Raw genomic sequence first — 15,673 nt, 5'->3', positions numbered from 1 at the left:
TTGGGCTGCAATCTAGGATGTACCGAAGATGCATCTGTCCTCACTGTCATCTCCGAGACGACAGAGTAGGAATCTAAGATTGTATTTAAGTTGTGGGCCGGTTTCGAAGCCTCAACCGGTGCGTTTTACCGCTAGCACGCGGAGAGTGCCTCCTAATACAGGAAATGACCGTCTAGAAGGCGAGTCGGCTGATTGGTCGTACTTTCTCGCGACTTGTAAGCGGAGCAGAAGGATATGGTACACTTGATATACCCCGCTACCGTTGGCGCTGTTCAGAGCCACGTCACACGCACCGCAGAGATGAATTGGTCTAAATGTCAGACAGATTTTTTTTTTTGGTGCATGCATATGTGTAGGCAGCGTAGAAGTGTCTTGTTATTGTTGACACGGAGCATGCAGCGTTTCGTGCCGCGTTTTGCATGTCGCGATATTCACAGTCTCGAGGCACTTCCTGAGAGAGATAGCGTCTATTAACCCGATTGGAATGAAATTAAAGATGATTTGCCTCCGCGTTCATGGATGGGTGATGATACGTCTGACCAGACAATATTGAGCTCCCCAAAAATTTAGTATCTACCCGGCATGATTGAGCAGTGTACATTTTATATGTTGTCAGAATAAAGTACATCACACAGTACAATCCCACAACTCTCCTTTTGTAGACTATGTCATCCTGCTTGAAATATTAAATGGTTGAATTTGAATTTTTGGTTTTGATCAAGGAAGTACATTAGTTTTCTCTACCAAATCTCATTTATTCAGTGAAATTATATTGGCCCAGGGTCAGAGTTTCAAAGAAATATTTTCGCCTATGCTTGTACCATACAAAGAATGGCATTTCGCAGTCACATCTTGTCAGGATGTAGACAGAATTTGTACGTGCAGCCATGATGTACAGGACCTCTGTCTTGATCTTAGTAGCACATATGCACACATAGATTCTGTACTTATATTTATCTTCCCACATCTGCTTCTGAATGTGACAGTGCAAGACTTTGACTCAAGGATATTTTTCTCCCCTCTCCTGCGGGAGATGTGCTCGGGACCGGTTGTCATCCCTTGAAATCCCCCCTCACGGACATCGATTGCTCTGTTTATTCAAACATTTGTACTTTTTGCTGTCATTTCTCGCTCATCCAGGTGTTTTTTACAAAGCTCCGCAATCCTTCCCGCCATCCTCTGCTCATAACGGCCAAGGTAAGTGTCACATTTGTATTGATACCCTTTAGTTGCTCTGTACGCTGTGTACATGTACCTTATGTGTTTGGAATCAAAATATTGCTCCTGCCCGCAGGGGATGCCATCTTGGTTGCACACAAAAAATTGTCGCCTGCAAATCCAATTTTTGGAAGGATACTCCTGCCATGCAAACTACTGTAGGCCCTGAATAATTATTTGTATCTCACTCTTGTCTGCGTGTTGGAGGCTCCCGTTCCGGTTTTTTTTCCCAAAGACCTATTTGGCAAAGGAGAACGTAGAAATGTTAAGATCAGCTGCCTTCGTGGACTGAGTCTTGTTTGAGCATTCAAAATGCGACTTGCTGATTTAATCCCCCTTCCCATGGCAATCCTGAGGGCATTGTCGACCTGCTAAAAATGCCTCCAACTGACTTCTAAAAGGACAATCAAGACCTTGTCAGTCTGCCGAGTACTCTTGGCATTGAAAGGCCTTTTGGGATATCTTTGATTGTAGAATTGCAGAGATCTTTGACAGTAAAAGCTGTAAATGAATTGAAGAAGCTAACTCTGGTTTAATTGAAAACTGATAGTTTCTTTCCATGGAAAAAAAAATGGTCTTGTTTTCCTCTGATAGTGCTGAAATATTTTGTGAGTTTTTAGCACTGTTGTTACCCTACTAGTAGTATGTCAAATCCTCCCCAAAAGGTGGGGGGAGGGTATGAGTGTGTTCCCCCAAGTTTGAGTGCTGTTCATCTCATTTGGATAGTAATTCTTGTAAAATATTGAGCATATCATTGACTGTTCATTCAGTATTGTGTGATTTTAATGTGTATGTATTACAGTGTGGTAGGTAATATTCCGAAAGTGCTCTTAATCTTAATCTTTTGAGTTCACGTGTCTCATTTGTAGAAATAAAAAGCTTGTGGAAGTAGAGTTAAATTCAAACAGCACATTTTGGAAAAACCCTATTTATGATACAGAGGAATGTAAGATGTTAAAATTTCTACTCGTAGTAATGTACATTTAGTTCTTTAAGTAGAAACATGTGTAGTCCCTGTGGTAAGATCCCGATACTCAAGGTTTGCCGTCGTCCTACTCAACTCTTCATTCACTACTGGAGATCTGTGGCAAGAAAGACCTGATCTGAACAGTGTTGTCATCTGTCTCGCAGTGGATGTTACCATCCCCTGTGTACTACTAGTATCAGTGTAATCACTGAGTCGGCATACTGCCCTCTACTGTTAAGATTGAATTAGGGGAGTTTCTCTCAGCTGTCTTACCGTAGGCCAGTGCATCTTGCTACCTGTGTATGTGGGTGTTTTGGACAGGGGATTATTGTGGAACTGGCAAGTATGTTTTCAGTGACTCAAATGATCAATAAGTGAGCCGATCCCAGTTTTATTATTGATTCCTTGTCACAGAGCGATATATATTATCATCCTTAGCTTGTGAAGTACGGTATCTTAATGTGATGAATAGAATAGCCAACAGGATTCATTCTTTTTTCTGGTGGCCCTGCCCCTCAAACCAGATTACTAGAAAACTAGCAGACCATGACACTTGCATGTACATGTACGTTGGAGCCACTTAGTTCCCATAAGTCATAACAGAAAATTTAAACTAAAAAGAACCCTAGGATGACAAATAACGGTGAAGTGAAATAAAAGAACAGCTCGGAGCCTTCAAAATTTATTCTGACCAGCAGCAAAGCTAAACAAAAAAAAGGACTGTAAAGATTGTTGATAATTCCAATGATATTAGAATCCTATTGGGGTTGATTTCCATTGTGGTGGGATTAGAACGCAAACACAGTGAGGCATTGCCGCTCCCTGACGTATTGTACTAAGTAGACCATAATAACACTGTCTGGCAGTGTTGGCACAGTTTTTTTCTACCCTGTTTTTATTATTTTTTTTCCCCCGTGGAACCTAGAGAACAAAACTGTCCAATTTGGTATTCTGATCTGGTGCAAGATGAAGCGGGAGGTTGATGCTTAACTGGGACTCATGAATGCTGCACTTTTTTCCTTTTTTTTTTCTTTAACAAGTGGACCAGCGGGCTTAGGTAGATGCCCTGATCATTCGGCAGCCTTAGTCAGGGGCCCTGGCAGGCCGGCCGGCCGGCCGGTGCGGCGCGCGCGGCCAGTGGCATGGGCACAGATCTGATTGGCAGCTGTCATCGGACAGACATTGCCTGGGCCAAGGGAACTGTTTGTCTAAGCCGAGACTCCCCCTGGGAACCCGTGGTACATAAGCCTGGCAAGCATCTTAATGCTCTGCACCCTGCTGCAAATAAGAAAGTGGAATTGCTTGGAAAAAAAGAGAGACAAAGAAAATTGTGAAAAACTCGGCTGTTTTGGAGAAAAGAAAAGGGGGAAAGGGATGAGGGAAAATTAAGTCTGTTGCACTTATACAACCAAGTCTTAAGGTCCTTAGAATCCAAGCGCCAGGCACAATGGTTCCTCCAGGTTCTTATCATGTTTCTCTCCGGGTCCTTTTTTTTTTTTTTTGTTTCCCTTTAAAAGCTGCACTTCTGAAGAAATCAAGGGTTGGGCCCTGAACAGTGCCCTGACCGGATATGAATCGGTGTTCCCCCCCCCCCCAAAGCTTCTTGGCTGTCCCTGCCATATCATCATACCCTCAAACTGAAGATCTAGACAGTTTTCTTAAACCACAGAGCTAGACTGTTGCCCTTAATCTGAATTTGGAAGGAAAAAATAATGGCCAGAATTGGACTCGTACAAGAAGGCTAATTTGGTTTGATTCTGATCTCTTTCCTCATGTCTTGGCAGTTTTAACCTCTTTTTTTTAAGGAGTGAGGTGTTTATTCACCCATTAGTTATTTGTCCATGAGAGTTGCCCTGTGTTTGCATTTCAGTTTGATCCAATTTTGATCCAGTTGCCAAAACTGACCAAGGCTGGGTCACAGTGGCTGACTGTACTTCTGCACGCAGTAGTTATAGGCTGAGGGAATGACCACAGCCAACAGATTTTAGGATTGGTCAGAATTATCCCCAACCTGAAAGTAGAAGAAGAAAACAAATTGATTGCTGTCTGTCTTGGGCATTGTCTGGTCAGGGGGTACCCTGGCCACACCCCAGCCTTTGTGCTGCATTTGTTTGAGCAGCTGATCTCCGAGAGCTTGAAGGGGGAGAAAAAACGCGCATTGGGTCGACCGATTTCAGGCATTGTGATTGGCCAACGCGTTGCAAACTCTTGGAGGCGCACTATTGTGAAACGCCCGTATTGTTCATTTAGCACATTTCTAGTTTAAGACCAACAAGCTAAAATCCACAGTACATGTACACATGGTAAAACTCTGCTGGCAGAGAATCGAGATTAATTCCATTTGGATTAAGGATGGGGTTGTGGATCACTGTGAACAAAACTTCGTTGAATACCATCTTCCATACGTCTTTTTTTTGTAAATGTTGATTTTCTTTTCCTTTCAAAGACTGGTAGCTAACTAATAAAAAATGCATAAAGGCGGGGATTTCAGAACAAGGAGTGAGTTGCCTCACCGACAGATTACTGTCAGAAAGGGGACTGCTCTTCTTCCCAATTGAAACATCCATAATTCACGGCCTGGCGTTTGGGTCTCACCCTGTCTCCCGCGCTTGCACATTGGCCCCTCCAGGGTCGGCAACAAGCCTCTTCCACCTGTCGTCAATCCATCCCATAATGCTACCTGTCCCCACATCCCCGCCGGCACGCATATTACAACGAATCTGCGACAGCTAGCTTCTTTCCTTCCGTCTCTGTCTCTTTCTCTCCCCTGTCTCTCACACACCCCCCCCCTTTCCCCCAGACAGAACTACCTGCTTAATTCTTCCTCGTCTTGCCAAAGATGTGTCCCAGAGTCTTTGCAAATCTCACATTAATTAGATCGCGGGATTCGTCGTGTGTTTTGTTGGTCCATTCCACTTCCCGGGAGTCAGTCCTCCAAGGAGAAGACGGACAACCAGCCAAAAAAAAAAAAAAAGTAGGGTCATCCTTTCCGCTGTTTTATTTGTGTCGATGTGAATAACCTGTCCCCTGTCCCTTTGATACGAAGCGGAAGAAAAAGAAAAAGAGAGATATGGGGTGGAAAGGGAATTGTTTGTGTCAGGACCTGCACGGCGTTAAATCTGATTTTGTCATTTGGACGGTTGAAGGGGTTGATGGGAGGGAGATGGAAATATACGAAGAGGAGCGGGTCTCTGCATCGTAGCAGGTATCCAGGGGCTGGACGTGGCAGAGATTGCTCCCCAGTTCCCTCCCCCCCCCACCCGATTCATCTTGCATGGAATCTGGGATAGTACAGTTTTTTTTTTTTTTGCCGGCTGTCCCAGGGGCTGGTCAACAACCGGCAATTATGTGCATTTGTAGCAGTCACTGACTCGCAGGATGTTACTCCAGAAACTGTGCCGCATATAACCTCGTTCTTATTGTTGTCCTCCCCCGTTGCCGTTTCAGAGGGACGCAGCTAGAAGTGCAGGCAAATGCATAAATACGCATGATTCCAAAGCGCGCTCATCAGCGTCTTGTTGTGCAAGCATTTGGATGGGGTTGGAAAAAGCGGAACAGTAGCACAGAAGTCGGTAGGGAAATGCATGGAATGCAACTTGTTGAAGACCACAGCAAGAAATGAACTGCTGTTTGGTACCGGAAGTAGAATTTATTTGCACACGTTTTGGGCATTCAACTGTGGCAACAATAGATTTCCAATGCATGTTTAAATATGTTTTGAGTTTTGTCTGGAACGATTTCAATCAGAGCAAGATTTGAACAACTCATTCATGTAATTCACCCTCCAAGCCAAAATATTAATTTACATAAACACAGTTCTAATTTGCCTCATTTCAAGTTGCATGTACCGTACCATAGATGAAATGATCTTTACTGCATAAAAGGGAAAGAAAAGAGAAAATTCTCCACAGACTCTCCATTTTCAAGGCAGAAAGTGGCCCAGTAAAAGCATTTTCCCTTAGCAGGATTGTTTGACACAATTTTCTTTTTGTTTGCATGGAGGGTTGTGTTTCCCACCGTTTCGGGAATCGTACACCTGTCCCTGCTGAACAGCTTGCTATGTTTTTACAAGCATGGGCACTGGAAGAGGGGAGGGGAAACTGATTTACATGCCTACACCTTGGTCAAATTACTGCTCAGTAATCCTTTCATCATTTGGTCTGTTTTCAGTCTGTCTGGTCGGCCTAAGAAAAGAAGTCATGACCGACTTTTTTTAAACTCCTCCCTACACCTAGGTAAAGGGTTCTGTCTCGGCCACTATGCCTTTACCTGGGCATCTGGTGAGTGATGTTTGGGTTGGGGGGCGGCTGTGTTTTGCTAAGGGCTAGAGATAGTTTTCACGGATAGTGCTTCAGTTGGCGAGTAGTTCCGTAGGTGTGGAAACAGTGGAAACGCTCTCCGGTGGCTGGACAGTCTTGTAATGAATAGCAATAGGGATGGAATGACTTGATTAGTTTCAGAGTTTGTCCTCAATTGACCCAGACGACATTCTGGGTTTTTGGGGTCAGTCATTTCCATTGCAAGGTAGGGCATTGGTAGGTTGTCGTACAGATAGATATTGGGGGGAGGGGGGATTCAAACAAAGATGTCTCAACTTAAGTCTTGCCTGATGCATTCGTGTGGACTCAGTTTACATATTCTTATGTTAAAGTCCAGTCTTTGACATTCTGTTGCACCTGTTCATGTTTTCAAAAGTTGTTTTCATTAATAACCCACAGCTGTTGGACCTGGGAACTTTACAACATCAGTATGTGTACCTGCCAGCCACTTGCTGGTTTTTAACTTCAGAGGGCGCTAGAGGCCTGGAAAGAGAAACGATGCTTGCAGAGCCTCTCTGAGTCCAACTCAGCCACGTTGTAATTGAGACATGCCAATATTTTGTCCAGCTTTCAATATTTCAAACCCCCCAAAAAAGTGAAAAATACGACTATTGATTTGTGAGGGGCCCCTTTCGTCCCGTATTAAATTGGAAATAAATGGCTAGTCTTTGTTTGCGGAAAGATGATTGAGAGTTTTGACGTTGAAATGAACAACTAAGAGGACAGCATAGGTTTTTCCCCCTTGTCACATGTTACCAGCAGACACACAGGAGATGATGTCTGTGTATGTTTTAATAGCAGCCAGCGTGCAGCAGAGAAAGCCACCTGTCAGTGATAGAGCTGATGACTGGCTTCCGTGGCGCCAGATACTTCAATAATTCAAACATTGAAGGGGGGGTCATTTTGTGATCAAATGTTTAATGATTTCAGAATGAATGCTGGTTTTGTTTGACAGAATTGTTCCAATGCTGGCGCCTTTTTTGTGGTTACAATAACGCAAGGTTTGACACGGGTAGTAATTTTATTCAGAAGTGGAGCTTAATTGCTACATGTAGGTACCAGTACATTATTAACCAATAAATCTGATTTGGGTTAATGGCAATTTTGATCTGATGACCCGTGTTGCAGTAATTTGGTTCTAAGACAGGATAAGAATAGTTCCTAATGAGTTGCAACATGGCGGCAAACAATGATTTGCCCTAAAACAAGGGAAATGGAGACCCTTGTTTACATTCTCTGTAAATTGGCATGACTCAATGCTAAATGAAATGATTAAAATGTCAGAGAATCAGTTACCTTTTTTGCGGTAAGCACACCTGTTGGTTTTTAACATTTTATACAGTACATGTACATATATTGGTGCATGTGCATGTTCTTCCGTCTGGTCCGAAGAGTTTAAAAAAAAAAAAAAAACGGAATTCTTACTTTGGTGATTTTTTTCCTTGTGTCTTCAGCCCAATTTTTTTATGGTCACATGCAAGGCTGTGGTCTTTGTCAGGGCAAAATAAAAAATTGGTGGAGAGAAAATGGGCTAGACAAGTTGCAGGTTGAATTATTGTCGGAACTGTGGTTGCCCTTTTATGGGCTTTTATCAAGATTAAGTCATTCAGAAAGTGATGAGAGACTTACGGCTCTTTTGATGGAGCTAAGTTCTAATCGGCAGGGAGAGGTGTTAAATGAAGATATAGGTCAAGAGTTTGGAATGGCAGTAGATTTTTCTGTCCTTTTGTCGACAGCTGAAGAAAGCTCAGTCTGTTTTGCACAGTTCTAGCAGTCCCATATGTCTGGATGTCAAGCCCGTCAAAAGATGAGCTGTGAACATTCAGAGCGAAAGGGGGAACGAAAAGTAGCTTTCCCAGCACGTAGCAGGCATGCACGGCAGGACCCCCAACCACTGGGGGGTGACACGGAGAGTGTAAATTAAGACCCCAAGTTTCTGGCTAAGGAGGGTCCTTAGGGCCTAGTTGGGTGGGGCAGGGGTTGGATGTGTAATGAGAAGTCCGGATGTGGTCAGGTTGATGGGGACATTGGTCCTCCCCCCCACCCCCTATCTCATGGAAATATGTTGTTTGTGTGGGTATTCGCAACAGGCTAGTCCCGACTCTGATTTGATTGCCAGGTGGTCGGCATTAGAATTCAGCACTACCCCTTGTTTGGACATTCCCTACCATTCCAAGCAGGCCAATAAACCTGCTGCTTCCCAGACTAATAAAACTCGGGGCTTTCGTGGGAACTGGGACCGGGAGAGGAGCTGTTAATGTTATCGGCCGCGGGGGAGTGTTTGAAAGCGAGATAGCCAGGGCTGCCGGGATGGTGATAATGTCCTGCCACTCAGGGTCTGTTTATTCATGTGTGGATCTTGAATAGGCTATGACATACATGTACACGTACATGCCGGGAAAAAAATTTTGCCACTCGTCCCAAAGTTAACATTCTTTAGTAGACTTTATTAATGTAGCATTTGGCTTGGATACAGTTGTGGTATTTTTTTTTATTGCCACGGATCGGTTCTTTATTGCTACAGATTGATTTCAATCAATGAGTCAAAGAATATGATCTTGTATCCAACCACCTATACATGCACATGCTGGTATTCTTTCCCCAGATAAGAGTAAGAACCATGGTGATTCAGACCCAACAAATCCCCCACTGATCTGTAATTAATAGAAGCCCAAATCCTCCACTTTGATTGAAGCAATCAGGGACCCCAGATTTATGCGGCGAGGGTAATTTTTTTTTGGGGGGGGGGTTCGGTCATCCTCACATTTGATAATGTGAGTCACTTTGAAAAAGCAGACTTGTAATCATTCACCGTGTCAGGAGCGGTTTCATGAATGAAACATCATGGTTGCATCTGAAGATCAAAAAGAAAGCAACTTCTTTTTCCTGCAGACAGGTTTGAGGACCACTTTGTGCGGGGGGGAAAAGTAGAGAATAACACTTGAATGGTATGACTCACAGAGAAAGATATTCTCTAATGTGTATGCAATACACTTGCACTGTGGTGCATGTTATTTCATCGTGAATTTATGTTCTACGCAGAAAACTTTCAAATGGAGATGCAGTGGCATGCTCAAGCCACCTGTCAGAATTTCATCCAGGAAGAGCTGTTAGTTTGCCACAGTTACGTACATGTACCTGTACCGGTAGGTATAGGCCCACGTTGCTTTCTGAAAGAGGTGCTTAACCAAGGGTTTGGGTCTTAAGGGGAGAATTTCTCAAACAAAAACAAATAAACAAAAATCTGACCCAATTTTTTTCTTTGAAAACCTGGGATTAATTTTCCAAAGTGGAAAGAAGGACCGGGGGGGGGAACAAACTTGTTGCCTCACCAAATCCTCACCTGACCTTTCTCAGTACCTTCATGTACCAGTACCTGTATATGTATGAATGCATTTTTAGGGAAAGAATGAACTAAGGAAATGCGCTTGGGTAGAATTTGAATTTCAGACCCCCAATCGAGGTGGCGTACGTGTAATGTAGCTCTTATCACTTTGACTGAAATCTCCCAGTATGATTTCTCCTTTTTCTACTTTTCATGTAGGCCTACGTTGAATTTGAAGCTGACAGAACTAAGTTTCCGAGCTCCCCTCCTCAAAGAAAATTATGCTGCCAAAAGACACCTGCGTACCCCTTAGGGTAAAACTTGAACCTTCCCCTCCAAAAAGTTTCAATCCATTTCCATTCACCGATGTCACGGAAACCAATCGATAAGCCTTAAGTACTTTCTGCATTCTTTTCGTTTTGCTTAAGTATAGTCTGATACCGGTGGTAGGTGTTTTTTTTTTTCTTCTTTTTTTCTTTTCCTTTTAACGGGTGAGTCACGGCTCAGAGTACAATCAGACGCATTGACAAAATGAAACATTAACTGGGTAACGTGCCGAGGGCAGCACCTTCCTGATACCAAATGTCCTACAGACCTAATCTCCTGCACCGATGCATATCGTGCGTTCCTGCTTCACGCTGATAGGCATCTCGTCCAAAAAAATGTGTTTGTCATGGTGCCAGAATTAGCCCACCTTTTCATCACAAAAGACTGGTCTAGCCTCTTTTGGGGGGAGATAGGAGGTGCTGTTGGTTGGCATATGTACATGTAAACTGACAATGGTATGGAAGTTATGGAACTAATATTTTTCATTTCAACATGAAGGAAGGAGTTGGCATTATCTGATGAGCCTATGAATACCATACATTCCAACTCTAATTGGTTGTACTTCCAAGAGATTGTAAAAATGTGAAAAAAATGAGAAAAGTTCAGGGTAAAAAAAAGTTTGTGACATATTTAGGTTATGTGAAATACTGAAGGACTGAGATTGTTATGACTGAGTCTTGGGTTTGCCAGTGTATGAAAAAGTACTCCGTACCCTAGCAAGCATTTCCATGTGGTACAGTTAAAAAACTCTTAAAGAACTTGTTTTATTTGCTATCTCTTTTTTTAAAGATTTGCTCTGAATTAAGTGACCACACAGTAATCAATCAACATCAAGCTCTAGTGTCTCATCAAGTCACCTGTCCTGGGGAAAGGCAAATTAAAAAAAAAAAAAAAATTGGACAGGCAGATTTTGCTTGTTAAAAATTTACTAGCCCCCATTTTGCATTAGTTTTTATGATGAGAACAGGTCTTCCACATTTCTTTCCAAATTATGGGTAAGCATCAAGGGGTACCAATTTCAAACATTTTCCTGGGAGGGGACAGGATGTTTTTAACAATGGCTGGGAATTGTTGACAGGCAGATTTTTCAATCCTAGATGAAAACCTGTCAGGTTCCCACTCTTTTTCATGAATAAAAGTTTAGAATCCAACCCTCTGAAGCCTGAGCCCACACACAGCTGGGAAGAAAATCCCCTTCTTACCCCAGAACTACAGCAGAGCAGAGCAGGTACAGAGCCAGAGCCTTGGGCAGACAAATCCCCCTCATGTGTGTGCAGCCGCTAGAGGTCAGTTGAGGTCGCTGGGGGTCAACTGAGGTCGCTCAAGGCCAAGCCAAACCACCCGCAGCCAGTACTCCATGAACAGTACAGTACATGTACAGTACTTGTGGCTGTGCCTGTATTGTGTGCATAGTGGGGCTACACCCCATGCCCTGTGCACAGGGAAAAATGCACTTTCATGCATGTATTTAAAGGGACATGCTGCTCCATACCGCATCAGTCTTTGCTTTGGGTTTTGGTCAGACTCTGCCGTGTTTACGAATTTGAAAAGGACAAAGTGTCTTGGCCTTTGTGCAGTAGACCAGTGTGTTTTTCATCGAGACTTGTAAGCCATTTTGCATAATTTTCCTTGCTTCATACTTCATTACGTTGCAACTTCCAGGGGAAAAATGCTGTTCAGATTTTGTAAGCCAATTTGAATATGGAGCTCAAAATCTGGATCGCCTGAGCATGAACTGTCACGTGTGAGAAATGAAGCCAGGACTTCTGTCAAAGTTATCGCCAGAATGCTGGCACCCCATTCTTAAGCTTTGATTGTTGCACGGCAGATTTAATTTTCATTGTAGCAAGTGATGAATTTTGTCATTTTGGGTGGTTCCTCAAATATGCGCCGGGGGTTCCATAATTCATTATTTTCTTGCGAGGCGTGCAGCGATTTATTAGTGATGGCGAGCCGGCATGTAGGCACCCCCTTAACACCCTTGTTACCCACAGTAGTTCCTAATGCCATTGTTAAATGGCAGACACTGACTGAGTGCTCAGTAAACACAGTTTGCCTACACATGCATTTACCAATAGGCATTAGGCCGTCCAGCTTTTGAGAGTAGCAGTTGCTGGACCAAGGACCTGAGGCCCTAGAAAAGAGAATATTCCCCCCCCTCTCTCTCTCTCTCTTTTATTATCCAGAAGTCTCGCTAGCTCTCCTACAAGGCAGGAGTTGCACTGTACATGGTTTTATTTGAAGTGGTTTTCCCTGCATGACTCAAATGACTTGATAAATCATCGGGCTACTGTTTGAATGTGTGTCAATAGCCAGGCTGTAATTGTCGCAACAAAGTGTGGACACTTGATCAATGCATAGCCCCAGGTGGGGGGGGGATATGTAGAGACAGGGAGCAGTCTCTTCTCCGGGCAAGAAAAATTAGGCTTATATTGATCTGTTTTCTTTTCGGGTCAGAGTAATTTTGCAGCTCTTGAATGTGGGTTTGTAAATGAGCTTCTGAGTTGTCACAGACTGGAACTTATTTGCATGACAAGAAAGAAGATGAACCCTTTTTTTTTTCGTTTTGGTGAGCTGTTATTGTGTACATTAATTTAAGGATCATCGTCGACATCATGACATCACTATCTGGAGTGAAGCTTTCATCACAAGTTATATAGTTTGTAGACTGCACTGCAGTTTAAAGTTTTTGTCCGTTTTTTTTTGTTTTGGAATTTTTGTCCATATCAGATCTTCAATAAATTTGGGATCCACACTTTGCTGAGAAGAGATGGTTGTTGAAGCACTCTCACAATATTTGACAATCCGGTGTGTGTTTGTCAACAAACACCCCCAACCACACACCCACATGCCAAGCAGCCCTCCCTTCGCAGGCCAACAATGGACCAAATATCCTGACTGACCGCAGATCCCTGCACCCAGTGCTTTTGTCTCCCACCTGGGCCAAATCCCGGCGTCACATGATACCGGTGAGAAAAAGACCCGGGAGCCCTGGGAATAAACGTCCAACTTCTCTTCTGTGCCCTTTTTTTCCCCAGGAAAGATTTGTTAGTGTCCCAGGGACTGTGCATGTTGTGGTAAACAGTAGGGATAAGGTGTTGCATTCTGTTTACACCCCAGAATTGCTTATCTACCTCGAGAAAATAGAGGATATTCAAATAGTTCTCATTTTCATCCGGGAAATGAAGATCGCTCGTTGACGTATTCCATTGTCCAACCCGTTTTGATTGCGCCACTTTCAATTGATTTGAAGCAACAACACTTTCATTGTCAGCTTGAAAATGTGAGACTTCAAGTTACATGTATAATTCAGAATGTTGTACAACCTAATGATGTTGGTTGAAATGTCATCAAGCATCTTGCAAAGTAATTCTGTCTGGCACGACATCATTTTTAAATCTATGACACATATCTCACTATGTAGAATTCCAGCTACCAATGCGCAAAAGTCACATTGTACAAAAGCATGTTTAAGAATAAGAAGTAGGCAATTGTTACATGTGTACATGTACATTGTACCTGATGTTGATAACATCACACTTGGAGTCCGAGAGATTTGTAATATTACTAAACATCTGGAAAAGTAATTCTGTCAGACACTGCACCATCTTTTAAAACTATTGAAAATAAATCAAATGTATACAACAGATTTCGGTATTAGTCTTATTTGCAAATATGCAAAATTCACATTGTTCAAAAGCACATTCAAGAAGTAAACCAAGCGTACATCTACATGTATGTACATGTAGATATAGCACATGCACATCACAGTTGGAGTCAGAGAGATGGTGATTTTTAGAGGAAGTGGTTGATATTGATCAGTGTCTGTAATCTGAAAGCAAGATCCCCTTGTTTGCAGTTTTGATTCTTGTAGAAACGTAAAAGCGTACAATCCCTATAGAATGTATCTTCCAAAGTGTATCTTATCTTGTCCTCACAAGGTTCTGTCTATCAGAAAGATATTTCTGGTTTTCTGTGAAGTATTTTCCTCTTACACTTCCTGTGCAGTGTTTCTGAGGCCATGATTACATCCATTTCAGTTTCATGGCTAAAGAAAAATAAGTCTCTTGTTAGAAAAGGAGAGAAAAAGACTAATAGTTGCCTGCTCTCCCCCCCTCGTATTCACAACATCTTAACAGACCCAAGGGTGTTATTTTTCATATTCTTCACAACACGTCGGGTCCCCAAGGGGGTGGAGGGAAATTGAATGAAAATTTTCAGAGGTGCGCCGTCGGTCTGCGACACATCGCCAAATCGCCGATGAGTGCTTTTGGGCAGCTGTCCTGCCTCAACCTCCCCCCCCAAAAAAGTAGGGGAGAGAAAAGAAGACCAAAAGGGAAGCCTTTGAAGGCCTGAGCGTGGGTTTTGTGTAAACACTGGCGGAAGGGCACGCAATACAGTGGGTTCAGGCACCCTCTAGGATTCCAAAGGTGTCATTGTTGGGATTTTTTTTCCCCCCTACCCCTTGTGCAAAACATTGGGCCACCAGCAGGAGCCAGACATGTTGTAATCTGGAGTAAATTTGTTTTAGAATCGGGCAATGCACCGTCAGGCTTGTACCCCCCCCAAAGTGTCCAGTTTCTTCCTTGAGAAAGGCATTCTCCCCCTTCTCCGTCTTTTAAAAGCAGGAATTTTTTTTTTTTTTTTGGCAGTTGCATTCATGTATGGGCAGTAGTTGTTGTTTGGCGCTCAAGTTGCCTTACCAACTGCATTGTCAGTGAATGGCTAAAAAAATATGTAAATGAGCCATCTAAAATGTGGGGGTACTCTATTATGTACATGTGCATGCATTGGTACATTGGCCCCACATATACATGTACACCGTGCATTTGTACAGTGTAAGGAACACACCATTATATCTATCGGGGTATGTATGGCTGTAGGCTACCACTGTACCAGTTTAAGCCATCAGGCTTTGTGTAGCTTTCCTTCATACCAGTTTCTCCTTCTTTCAACCTTTTTTAGTGGAAAATGACTCAATGACAAATCACATGTGGGCAGTGGCACCATCTTATGATAGTGGTTGACTAGTCACCGATTGAAGCCGCGGCCAGTAAACATAATACTTACAAAAGCCCTGCTTAGATAAGTGACACGTTTCTGGAAGCATCTTTGTTTCAGCACCTTGAGTGAAAGCCTTCAAAAAAATGGACAGGTGAAACCCTCCTTGAGTGGCGGTGGAGCTCCTTCAAGGATGCATCTTCGTCATGTAGATTATCTTGCCTTGTCTGGTGACCCACTTTTGGGCCTCATTCCATACCCATATCGACGCTCCGGCTGACCCAATTTCCGAACCGGTAACAAAAGGCGCCAGACCAATTAGCGGCGAATAACACCGCTTCACCATTTGCATAATTCGTTACCGCTGGCCAGGCTAAAGCATCATACACTCCAGAACCAGCACCTCACGCCCTAAGATGCTCTGGGGAGGTGTGTGTGGTGTAACCGGTCCAATTCCAGTCACATAGTTTTTTTTTTATTGGCACTTTCGGCCCTGAGGCACATCAACCTTGGTTC

General features: G+C 43.2%; 1 protein-coding gene across 4 annotated transcripts in view; it reads left to right on the top strand.

Annotated features, from left to right (window-relative positions):
- LOC110981663 (muscleblind-like protein 3) overlaps positions 1-15,673 on the top strand; it is a 158,929-nt gene that overhangs the window by 53,980 nt on the left and 89,276 nt on the right. For all 4 annotated transcript variants that reach the window (XM_087145439.1, XM_087145425.1, XM_087145426.1 and 1 more), the window contains one exon: positions 1,141-1,197. The gene's annotated coding sequence lies outside the window, so the exon portion shown is untranslated. The remainder of the gene's footprint in view (positions 1-1,140; positions 1,198-15,673) is intronic.

This window comes from Acanthaster planci, linkage group LG14, assembly GCF_054643075.1.
Source record: "Acanthaster planci isolate LZ-2023a linkage group LG14, COTS_SCS, whole genome shotgun sequence".
NCBI lineage: Eukaryota > Metazoa > Echinodermata > Asteroidea > Valvatida > Acanthasteridae > Acanthaster > Acanthaster planci.
Note: the sequence above shows the minus strand (reverse complement) of the source record. Positions and strands in the feature narration are given on the sequence as shown.